The sequence below is a fragment of the Hippoglossus stenolepis genome, chromosome 5 (genome assembly GCF_022539355.2).
Source record: "Hippoglossus stenolepis isolate QCI-W04-F060 chromosome 5, HSTE1.2, whole genome shotgun sequence".
Taxonomy (NCBI): domain Eukaryota; kingdom Metazoa; phylum Chordata; class Actinopteri; order Pleuronectiformes; family Pleuronectidae; genus Hippoglossus; species Hippoglossus stenolepis.
Window position 1 is genome coordinate 21,526,812 of NC_061487.1, and position 12,381 is coordinate 21,539,192.

Sequence of the window (12,381 nt, forward strand, 5' to 3'; positions counted from 1 at the left end):
TTTTGTCTGATTAGACCAACACAGGTTAGAGAATGGATAAAATGTGGTCCTTAGGGTACTGAGTGAGGACAGGGCAGGGGCTCCTCTGTCTGCTAGAGAGACAGGCGGTGTGAGGAAGATGTCTGCCAGCAGAGGCCGAGAGGCTGCCTGTCCTGACTGGACAGACGGAGGGTCATTAAGCAAAGGATAATAGATGACAAGGTGTCGGATAAATGATTTTAATTAACGATGCTAAAACAAAGAGCAGCCAAGTGGGAGGCAGGGGGTTGATGCCCATTACAGACTCTTCAGGCTGTGATATCCCATTTAATCAATGACCAGCTGCCAGATATTTACAAATTATGACTTCTATGATCAATTTCCTGTCTGTCATTTGTCCTGGACACCGTTCAAATTGGAATAGAAATCATGCAGCCCTATATCTAAGAGAAGTATTAATCTTGAGCAAAAAACGTGGCCTACACTGAAGCTATACAACCTTATGAATTAACAATCTAGGGAAAAAACAAGATCAAGAGGAAAATATGCAAAAGACTAGAGTTCCTTGTAAGTTTTGAATTGTATCCAAGTATTAGCTATTATACAAACATACATGAATTTTCACACAAGGTTGGTGGATGTTGGCGGCGAGATAGAGATAACATCTACTGTATATTTTCCGTTGCATTTTCCATTTAGGTTCTAGAAAATAAATTTGGATAGCAAAAAAAAAGGTGTTAATTTAAAATAAATTACTAAAAGATAATGTTTTTTTCCCCTTTCAAGTCTGTGTAACAGGCAAAACACTTAAAACATGTCTCCCCTGAACAAAAAAAAACATAAAGCTTACAGTCAGACACATTTTAAATGGAAAGAAATTGTGGAAAATGCATGCCATTATTAAGAAAAATACAGCAAAAGAGACTGCACCTTGTCAATGCAGCACGAGCAGACAGATGCAATTTACCCAAACTTTAACTGCATTGACTAGAATCACCTCGAGAAAACTGGTGTCATCCACAAGTTGACAACCTCCTCCCACCTGCGATCTCAGCATGGGTCTCCTTCCCAGTGAGGGACGGTGAAAGAGGGAACAAATTTAGCTCCACACCAGCTCCACTGCCTGCCTGCCTCACTTATCCTGGATAAAGAAACTCTTTAAAAACTAAAAGTTGGCTCTGCAGTGGACTGCTGGGTGCTCTCATACCCGGCATGAATTGATACTGCCACAGCGAGACTCGATGTGTAAAGCATTTAATGGAAAGTAATTGGGTCAACCTGCTAGGAGTGCAAGTTCTGCTCTTTGTCCCAGCAGCCACTTGATAGTCTTGTCACAAGCCGGCTAAAAGAGCTAAATGAACTTAATGTAATGTGGCTAGACATTTTCTGAAGATCTAATGACTGAACTGTTCTGATTGTTCTCCAGCATTTTATATTCATTAAAACAAACAGCCGGCATTTATACCATAAATAAAAATGCACAGAGAAGTGTGAACTATTTAATGGAATTAGTTGTATGAGGGTTAAGTTGTACCGCCTGTCAACACCAGGAGTCTGTTAGCACAAGTGCTTTACATGTTTTTAACAGCAGGAAATGGGAAATTTGTGGCACTGTCTGTCTGCAAGTAATGATAATTAAAAGTTTTGGTCAACAGCTCAACATGTCCCACAGCCTGTCCATCCCCCCCTGTCTGCCACCTGCCCTCTCTGTGTCCCTTCATCAACCCCACTTTGACAGGGACTTTTATAGAAGCCGACAGCAGCTCCCAGGGTTTTCACTGACAGATACCTCGACTTGTCCTAATCAGAGTGGTAATCATACACACAACTCACTGGCGTTATGTTTATTCACCTTTCCCAATCGATACCTAACCCTGCAGACAGTGTCAATTTTAGTTGCAGTGGTTTAAGTTCTCCACCACTTCCACTGCCCTCTTAATAAAATGGAAAGCTAAATCTCCACCGTGGCGAGCTGTGTTGGGTGTTTTAGAAAGAATTGTCATACCTGATTGGTTTTCACCTTTCACTAATAGACAGCGAGAGTCTCAGAGATAAAGTCACTCTCCGACTATCAGGAACACATAAATAAACATAAATATCACTCTGGCTACCTCAGAATTGACCTCATAAAATTACAATTTGCTTTTCTGATCAAAAGAGGAGGCTGGGTACTCTGCTTTCTGTGAATGGAGTTCTACTTTAGTCATTATAGGTGATATTCAGCATCACTAACATTCCCCATAATGTATTCTGCCTGACAACCAATTTGGATTACTGTTCAGGCTCTGAATGTATGAATACTATTTCATGAAGTGGCTCGAGGCTAACATTGTGTAAGACCATATGGACCTCAGCTAATATAGGGTATGACCCATAGATCTCATTATTCCATCTTACATTGAGTAATGTATTATATAGTTTATTGCTATTTTTATAATTCCTCATGTTTACAGTGTTACTATTTCATATTTCCTGATGTTTACTTGTTTATTACTTCTTATTTTATCCTCTTTGCTGCTGCAAGAAGGAAAATGTCCTTGTTGAAGAGCTAGTAAAGATTCTTCTATTATCATATCTCATTGATCAAATGATAAGTATTAGACACAGAAAAGACGAAACACAGAAGGCAGAGCCGTCCTGCTATTAAACACAATTTCTATATGTCTATTTATATTGTTATCCCTTTGTACAGCAAACTAAAGATGAAGGGAATCAAGCTTTAAACTATGAGTTTCCTTTATTTGGCTACTACAGTTTTAACATTTCAGTGCAGAAGAAAAACTAGTTGAAGTCAAGCAGAAGTGCGAGACAAAGGAACAGACATACAGGTGATGGTTGGTGTGTGTGTACCTAGCAGCAACACTTAGGGTTGAATAGCTGACACAAACAAAGCCAAGCCAGAGTGATTCACTGCTGATGTGGGAGAGTGGACACGAGAGAATATAAGACCCATGCTGAGCCAGAGGATATACTTTTTTAAAATTCTATTCCTAGTGACTGGACACAACATTGTGTGGACAATGTGGAGGCTTATTCATGGAATGTAAAAAAAGATAAGGGAGCTATGTAACCGGTCGACAACGAGATAAACTGTCAGGTATTTATGTCCATTATTTTACTATCGTAGTAAAACAGATAGTTTGAATAACCTGATGAGAGTAGCCTGGGTGTGATCTACTCGCTGCAGGTTGAGACGTTTTACCTGGTTAATGAGTAATTTGCTGTTAAACCTAATTCGTCTTCATCCTACGCCCACATGCCAAGATAAACAGCTTGAGCAAGGCTGTTTTCAAACACTTCCTGACTGATATAAGCAGGCAAGTGTTTCTTTTTTTTCACAACTGCCACAGTACAGCCTGCTACCATCTCAGGGTTGGAAGGAAAAATTAAGTACTGACATTAGCACAAGGTTATACCAAAAGAACAGACTGTTTGATAACTGTGTCACTCTGATTCCTCCACACCAACAGTAAGAAGGATAAATCCATCTGACTAAGTTTTTCTTTATGCCCAATGGACAGATGTGCTGAACAGCTGACTGTCTAGTACTGGCCGACATACAAAAAAAGACTGGTCCACTTATCCTTCCAGCAGAGACCAAAAACGCACAGCGTAATAAGGATGGTGGGCTGAAAAAAGGAACAGCAACTAGTCATTACCCTTTTTCTGCCACTGTATAAAAGATCAACACGTAGTCCAGGCAAACTGCCGGCTATGCAGCTTTGAGGATCTCTCTGAAGTATAACTCTGTAGCCAACTGTCCTTGTGCAACCTCAAACATTTACTCCCTTCTAACCCAAATGAACCTGACACACCCTGTAAGCTGCAGAGCTCTGTCAGACCGTTCCCCTCCTTTTAATGCTGTACTGTACTCTGAACATCAGCACACAACTGCTCACAAGGACACACAGAAGACACTAAAACAGCCTTGTGGTGCGACACTAAATCAAACAGCTCTAAGCAGCTATGTTAAAATGTAATAAAACCTGGCATAAACACAGAGTACATCTATTCCACACCTTAAGAGACGTGCTCTAATTCTCTCTTCTGCTCCGAAAGTAAGTTATGCCTCCTGGCAGCCCTAGGTGAAAATGTGCTCATATTTATGTCAGTTTGAAATTAGACTGACACGTGAAAGAAAACAGGTCTTCAAATCAAACCTTAACCTCTAACTCTAGCATATGAGTGGCACAAGCCTTTTTAATTAATTGAAGCTTGCAGACAGCTAACCCATTTAATTAAGCATATGTATTATTAAGACATTAAAGAGGGGGCCAACAGGTGAAAGCTCAGCTTACCTTTCACCTGAGCCGCAGGAGACACCGCATCCAGGATCCTTTGTGGGTGCAGCCTGTCTCACCTGCAGAGGTACAAAAGTAGGAGAAAGGTTTCACTTTTACTGACACAGTACAAACCGCCTTACTCCCAGTGTCTCCTCTTCCCATGCTCCTCCTATTCACACCACTATGCTAAGGAGAGCGGGACCCCACCCATTCCCAGCCCTAAGGGAGCCGCTGACGTCACCCTGGGCCAAGTGCATAATCTGTTTGCCACCTGCACACACACCCCACCCTCGGATAGTAGCAGCTAGTCACCAGCTACTGGAGATTTGGGGCAAAAGAACGACTTGAACGATCATGGATCCAAATAAATGAAAAAAAAACTCTGAGGAAGTAACAGATTAGCTGGTAGCATGTGAAATGATATTACGTGGTAAGAAACAGGATTCTATTCATTGTGTGTTTATTAAGTCAACAGAAACACACCAACGGTTACAAATAACCATATCCAAACAATGAGACACTAAGACAAAGCACCACATTTACAGAGCATTACTGCAACGCTAACACTAAACAGATACACACCTTGGTGCAATATGTATCCAGAGTAACTGGAGGTATCTGACTCCTGCGTGACAGTATAATGTTCATATTAAAAGATCATAATTGTTATTTTTATTTAAACATGGTCTCTCGTTCTAATCGGTACTTGACATATATTGTAATGTTTAATAATTGTGAATTCAACATCCCATTGTGGCCTTTTGTTTTCCTTAAAATGCCTCTTAAGAGAGAGAGAACAATGCATTCTCCAACAGCTGGGGTGTGAGATAATCAATAAATCCAAAAACAAAAAGCACATCAAATCATACAACAGTAAGCACACAAACACATATACCCCTAATACACAACATACACATTAAATAGTCACAACGGATGCCGTAACTATATTTCAGTCATATACCAATATGAAATGAAATATAAAAACTTGTATCTCTGTGGAAAACACCTCAGCTGATGACCTAACAGGAAGCCAACAAGTGTTAAATTGGTTGGGTATCATGGAGGAATCTGTGCCTTTAAATCCTATCGCTAAGAAAAGGAGGAAGCCATAACACTCGAGTATGTCTAACCTAAATCAGAAGTGAACTGAGAGAGAGTCCCAGAGCTGACGGCGTTTGAGGGACAAAGACAAAGGGGAGAGGCGGTGCAGGGGAGACGGAGCCAAACGGAGACAGCAACGAGAGGAAAACATAAAGACATGGAGAAGAGAGGGGGAAAGGGTAAGTGAGGATGGTCTCAGAGGGCATGGCATTATCAAAATAAGAGAAGACAGATTTGTATGACATGACACACATACAAGAATGACAAAATGTACAATGTGTGCAGGTAAAAAGAGAGAAAACTGAAGGAAGACACGATGACCCAGAGTGTGGCATGAATCGGAGGAAAGAACTCCGTCCAAATGCTCATACACACACTGCCCTACATTTCCTCACTGAGACCAGATGTTTAAGTAACTGTTCATAAGAGATGAACCACATGCCACGTAGAAACCCTTCATTCAATACAGGACCAAAGACCGGAGGAAAAGAGCACAGCATTGGCTCAAGAGAGCCAGTGTTCAAAACTATAATTTGGTTTAGAGACCTGTGGTGCTGTCTTTTACTTTTAAATTTTTTCTTGTAGCTTCTAGCAAAGGAGCCAAATTGAAATCAGAAAGGGAACAATTAGCCACACTGGCTCTGCAAATTGAAATCTATACAGGGTGAAACACTGCCACATGCATATTGCATAACCAGTGCTCTGCGAGCTTCTCTCCAAGCATACAACCAAGTCACATTTACATCAGAGAACCATCAGCTCGCCAACTTTCCCTGCAGAGAGCCAAGACTGACTCACAGGAGTCCAGGCCAGATCCTTTCCCACTGATTTACAGTTGTGTCTCTGGCTCAATTAGGGAAAACAATACGAAGGCCATGTGCTTCAACTGAGACAATTGTAGTGGTGAGAAACTCAGGCAAAACGGATACTAACTAATGACTAATAATCTTTTGGCAAATCTTTGGGCTACAGATCTTTGCTATGAGTTGCAGATATACTTGTACTTTGTCAGGATGCATTTATTGTTAATGTGGTTTTGAGCTACATAAATATTTTCATCACATCTCATTTTCCAATGTTATGTTGTGTATAAGAAATATCAGATAAATAAATAGCAGTCATATTTACCAACCAACTGACCAAAGTTAGCACCGAGTTTGATACTAGGGATGAATTACTGTATTTGTTAGCCTCACATGGCACTACCAAAACGGGGAGGTCTTCTGAGCACCTTGTTTTGGCTGAAACCAGCCGTGAGTAGCATCATCATTCCATCTGACATCAGACGCTTCACCAAAGAGAACAGCAGTTCCAGCCATAGCATTAGAGAGGTGAGTGTGATATATGTGTTCAGTAATTCAACATGGCCCAAGACAGATGTTATAAAATGAAATGGCCCTTTATAGAGGAAAGCTCCCCACCCCTACTCCAATCCAAGACAAAACAGACCATAAACCTAATCACTCTCCCTGCATGAATGCAGAAAAATTTGACGCTTGAGACACAGACTTTACAGGAATGGCACTGGGTCTTGGGCACCCACTATTAAGTACACCCAAATGCCCTCCCACTCTGCTGTCCTGTTGTCTTTCAAATTAGGTTTAACTCTGAGTTAATACAATAAAACTAACAACAACTGTTGAACGGGATCCAGCTAAATGAGCCGAACAGTAAACGACAACAAGGCCCGACGTCCCAATACTTTGTTCTGGACAAGAATGATGGGACATAATATAGACAAAAACACATTATGACAGATATTTATGAAGTTTAAGTCGCAAGTTGAAGTAAAGGGAGAAAAATTGTTATACTGTAACTTCAAGTGAACAACGACAATGTCATTTACGTTTACCGGGACAAGTTTGCCCTGTGTAGCCTGAGGAGTCACATACTGTAAGTAAATGTCACACTGGCCTTTACTCTAGATAATGTACTGCTGTACACTAATTATATCAGCAGCCTTTTTTAAAGCACTGGCTCAACCATTTTCACTGTGGAAAACAAAAATTATATAATGACCATTTACATTTGTCTTTTTCTCAACTTAGAGCCCACAATTCTACATTCTACTCAACTTAATGCCCACAATTGTGCATATATTAACTATATGATGGGGTTCATAAGTGAACTGTGGTTGTGGGTGGATAAAGTTTTTAAATAAGGATGTGATCACCAGGTTTATCATCAAATGTTACTGAAGAATAATAGCAAAGCAGCTTTTATTAGAGTTCGGTGCCAGGAGAGGGAGAACAATGTGTCTTAACACGCCAATACTATGGTGTGGTTCTACTAAACATTACATAAGTTTCTGTTTGCTCCATTCACTTTTATGCTCACCCTCTATTCTCTGTCACTCCCTCATGGGAGTTAATCGAAGACTTAAACATCAATAGCATTCAATTAAGTTTCCATCCCCCTGACAGAGATGTCTGTTCACTAAAGCAGAGTAATATCAACCCAGGACAGGAAAAAGACTGTGAATCCAATCAGATCGACCATCAGTCCACTTCACTGCGTCGATCTGGATGGAGTAGATATGGAAGCGCTGCATCAACAAAAGCAACATAACCTGGCACTTAAAGGAATTCTCTGACATTTTACAAAAATCCACTTGTTTGCTCACATACTGGGAGAAAGATTAGAGGATCAATATTAATTTTATCTGTGTGAGTTCGGCAGAAAGATCAGACCTGGCCGTGTCTGTCTGAGTACAAAAGAGCAAAAGCAGATGGCTCGAAGAAAGGAGATGAATACGAGAGAGATGGAGAGTGGACAGATAAAAGCTGAGTTTCAATGAATGTTTTCCTGAGTGATACCATGAGAAAATCATTGTAAAAACATAATTCAAACTGTTTATGGCCACTGCAACCCTTTTAAAGCCACCTTTCACATACACGCGGTGAGCCTTATAGATTTGCGGAGTATAAATTTAAAACTGAAGTGAGACAATGATCCCATTTCATGGAAACCGTCCATGCTGTGAAATTCGAGGTCTTTCTTAAAGGTTAAGATGATGCTTGGTTTCTTAAAGCTGCTTGGCAAGGACGGCTACATTTGAGCAAAAGTTTCCTTTGCGTGTAATTCAACGCAGTGTCTACCCCTCACCTGACTACTCCACGGAGAGACACACAAATATAACGCTGAAACTTGAGTGCTCAGTATCTAAATCAAAAGCATTGTTTCACTATATTAATAGTAATTAACTGATTTGTTTGAAGCCAATAAAATGTCATGACAAGAAAACATCAGTAGCCAGATACCAAAAATTAGAGCCAAGCTGATTCAGTCTGCACAGAGCACCAAGATGACCCTCCAACGAGGGCTTTAACAGGATGATGTTAAAACCATGATGTAATCAAGCCTCTCAGTATCACCTCTTTCATAATAAAAACTCTGATAAAAGAATGTCATAAACCTACAACAAACCTGCTGTAAACGCAAAACAGACACTGCAGCTTATCCCTTGAAACTGAAGATTATAGGCATTTGATGTGTGGTGTGTGCCTCACGGTGCCAATCATTTTCTGGGACTGTGTACATTACAAAATCTCTCTGCAAGGTCGGCCGGGCAGATACGGATATGAAACAAATGAGGATATGAAGAACGACATGTGCGTTGAGGCCTCGCAAAAGGTAATTTGTAGAATATTTGATCCCTGTTTGGGGGTCTTTAGAAAACTATACCCACAAAGTAAAAACACAGGGTCCAGAGTAAAATTGGAAGCTTTTACACAAGCAGCAGCTCCATACATTTAGCTTGAGATGAGTGAGAGGTGGATATCGATTGCAGAGGCACTAGCTACCGTGAGAATGCTCCGGCAGTAACTGCCTCTGTGAAAAGAAGAGCAGTGGATCTATGGTGTTAAACCTGCTCTATAAATACACACACCATACCCAGCAGACTAAGAACAAACGTCAAGGGGTCACGGGGTGAATAGCAAACCCTAAATTTGTGTGTGTGACATGGGTATGTAAGTAAGAGGCAGGATGAGGTGAGGAAAACACAAAATATATATGTTATCGACCTTAAGAATAGATGTGACAAAGGTTGTGGCAGGAAATTCTGTGTTTAATTTCAAATATGAATACGTGTCAGCCTCATGGATTTATATAGCAAATAAAATATCATAAATATTAATGAAAGTTTAGTTGGGAGAATGAAATCCCTGACAGTGATATGATATGATCCTCAATAAAAAAGATGTCTCAATCAAATGTTGGAATTGTTGTAATCACTCAAATCCCTCCTGCTTGTACAATGGTGACAGAGTGGCAGTTCTTCTCTCACAAACAATCTTTGATGACACTGACAACAGTGTGCAGAGAGTACACAACCAACAGGGGACTAAGTTTAATTAGTAAAAGCTGATATAGCGAACCGCTGGAAATGTTTATTAATTTAAAGGGCGACAGCAACACTGAGCTAAACCCGAGGAGCTGCAGATGAATGTTGTCTCAAATGATCTGTTAATGCTTATTACCAACATGTCTTAATGTATCTGAACTCAAAGTCACTTACTGCTGCGTCCAAATAACATTTCATATTCACACAATCTAGTTTAGACTGGCTCTCTATGGATGCTTCACTGGAGAGTAAAAAAGGTAGAAAAGGTATAAACAACACCTTTATTATACAGTAGTAAAAAGGCTCCTTAGTCCATTGAGATCCAGCGGCTATTAAGAGGAGGCTATTTTGCTCAGTTTGAGATCAGCCGGCTGTCGACCTAAAATATTGTGATTTTGGTACAGCATCATTGTTATTGTTCTGTTATCCACCGTTTTTGAAGGAAAAACATAGACCTCATGACCTTTACGTAGCAGATGTAGACTTGAATTCGCTTGTCGCTGATCAACCAAGATACATTACATAGGTAGCATTATAATCACACTGCAACCAACATGAAATCTAATAATAGAAAAGGAGTTTCCAGTTTCCGAGGCCTTTAAAAAGTAACTGCTTGTCTTTGTCTCACAGCTGTAATGAGAAAAGAAGAAGCTGCTTCCCAAGATTAATGTGGGACCGTCACAAAAGGACGGCTGTCTCCATACATTACAGGGTGTTACAGCCCTGGCATTAGCATAAGGAATAGCTAATATTAAAACAGCTATATTTGGTCCAGAGTGGGTTTGCATCTCACAAACAGGCATGACAAAATTCACAGTGATGTAATGTTGCTTGTAAAGTGTGATGTCTGTGTAAACAATGTTTGCATTTGGATACTTTATATGGGAGCATACAGCATATGTCACTTTATGTGCCTTTTTCTCCATTTAATGATACAGTCATAAAATGAAAATGTTGGCACTGGCAAAGTGACATTCTGAGAGAGAGGAACCTGTTTTTAGACATAAAGGGCAACTTACAGCTGTAAAGTAACTCAGGCGAAAACATTTTGCAGGACCAAGGGAGGGGAATCTTGGCACAATAGAAGCTGCTAAAAGTGCATTTGCTCTCTGGGGGCAGAGAGACGGATTCAATATGGGGCAGTATTAACCTAGATTCCCCCACTAGATGTCGGGGAAAGCATTTCCATCTCAGGGGAACTGGAACGGTGCTTAGCCACCCGGAGTAGGACACTTTCCCCTGTTAAGAGCAGTCAGATCCAAACTCACAGGTCATAGATCTAATGAAATTAGGAAAATTACTTATTAAGACTTTTGATACACCGGAAAAAAATTTGCCCAGAGTTTCAATTCAACTGATACCAAGAAAATAAATTAAATAAATAAAGAAACTTGAATACCAACCCTTGTGTGCTGTCTCAAAGGAAGATACATCATCTGAACATCATGCATCGTTGCTTAAATACAGTTTTCTCCTTCATTTTAAAGGTTCACAGAGAACAGTTTGCATAAGGCCCTTCCAATGCATGGTCTACCCTTCAGACAATGCATTTGAGTTTGTATTTTTCCAACAATGCATAGATCCATTTTCAGCATGAAGCAACAAGTAAAATAAAGCACTTCACATGCAAAATGCAGCTTAAAATAGAACAGAATAACAATAGACAACTCTCCCTCACATGTCCTATCTTTCCATAGCATCACAGGTTCAAATAAAAGCTGAAAGAAAGATCCAGCTAATCATTTCTAATAACAAACAATCCTAACACTGCTCAACTGAATTTAGAAAAATTAAGATCACCCCTCCCCCAGTTTTGACATCCTGACACAGGGCGGCTACTTTTCATAAACATTTTTTCTTTTTTATCCTTGTGTTCTTATAATGGATATTAGAGATTTTAATGTAAATAAGAGAGAGAGGGGAGGACGACCTTCGCTACACAATCAGTGTCTTTATCCTCTACACTACCAGGACTCCCCTGAGTGTCTTCTTCTGTAGAGCCACACGTACAGTATGTGGTTGGACATTTTCTGAGAATTCCTCACAGCACAGCATGGAAGTTGGGACATCTGTTGCTGTGTCTTCCCTGCTAGAAAAAGCAAGGATGAAACTGCACTAACAACCCACAGCATGTGAGTCAAACAGCACTTCACATTCTCACCATGCTTTCATCCCTTCACTGACAAACACTCTCTCTCCATTCGTCAGTCATGGCAGGGCAAAGCCACAGTTCAAGTTGATAGGCTTAGGGACCAATGCCATTAAATATCCCCGCCTGATTAGTCCAAGGTAGACTGTCACGTGGCATGACCAGACATGCGTGGGTGTTGACACATCACCACTGAAAACCTCCCATCATTATAAAGAATATGTATATTATAATATATGAGTATATGATTATTTGTTTTGGTTACAAAGGATTAAAAAGGTACAGTGTGTGAGAATGCTTTTCTATTGCAAATATGTGGAAAGAAGTTGTACCATAACATAGTGGCTGTCTTGCAAACCGTCAACACATGACTAGTTGCCAGCACAACATAAACTCCATGTTAATCAAACTATACTAGTCTCAAATAGTCAGACCTCCACATTTCATTTTACCGCTTTTCCATAACGCTGCTGAAGAGTCATCTGCATAGTCTATAGTCCGATATTGTTTATAGTCCAACTATA

General features: G+C 40.2%; 1 protein-coding gene across 2 annotated transcripts in view; it reads right to left on the minus strand.

The window, feature by feature from the left end:
- Positions 1–12,381, minus strand: part of osbpl5 (oxysterol binding protein-like 5) — a 39,111-nt gene that overhangs the window by 24,199 nt on the left and 2,531 nt on the right. Inside the window, exon 2 of one of the 2 annotated variants that reach the window (XM_035156698.2) lies at positions 4,278–4,339. The exons of the other annotated variant lie outside the window; for it this stretch is intronic. The gene's annotated coding sequence lies outside the window, so the exon portion shown is untranslated. The remainder of the gene's footprint in view (positions 1–4,277; positions 4,340–12,381) is intronic. 2 annotated transcript variants of the gene reach the window in all.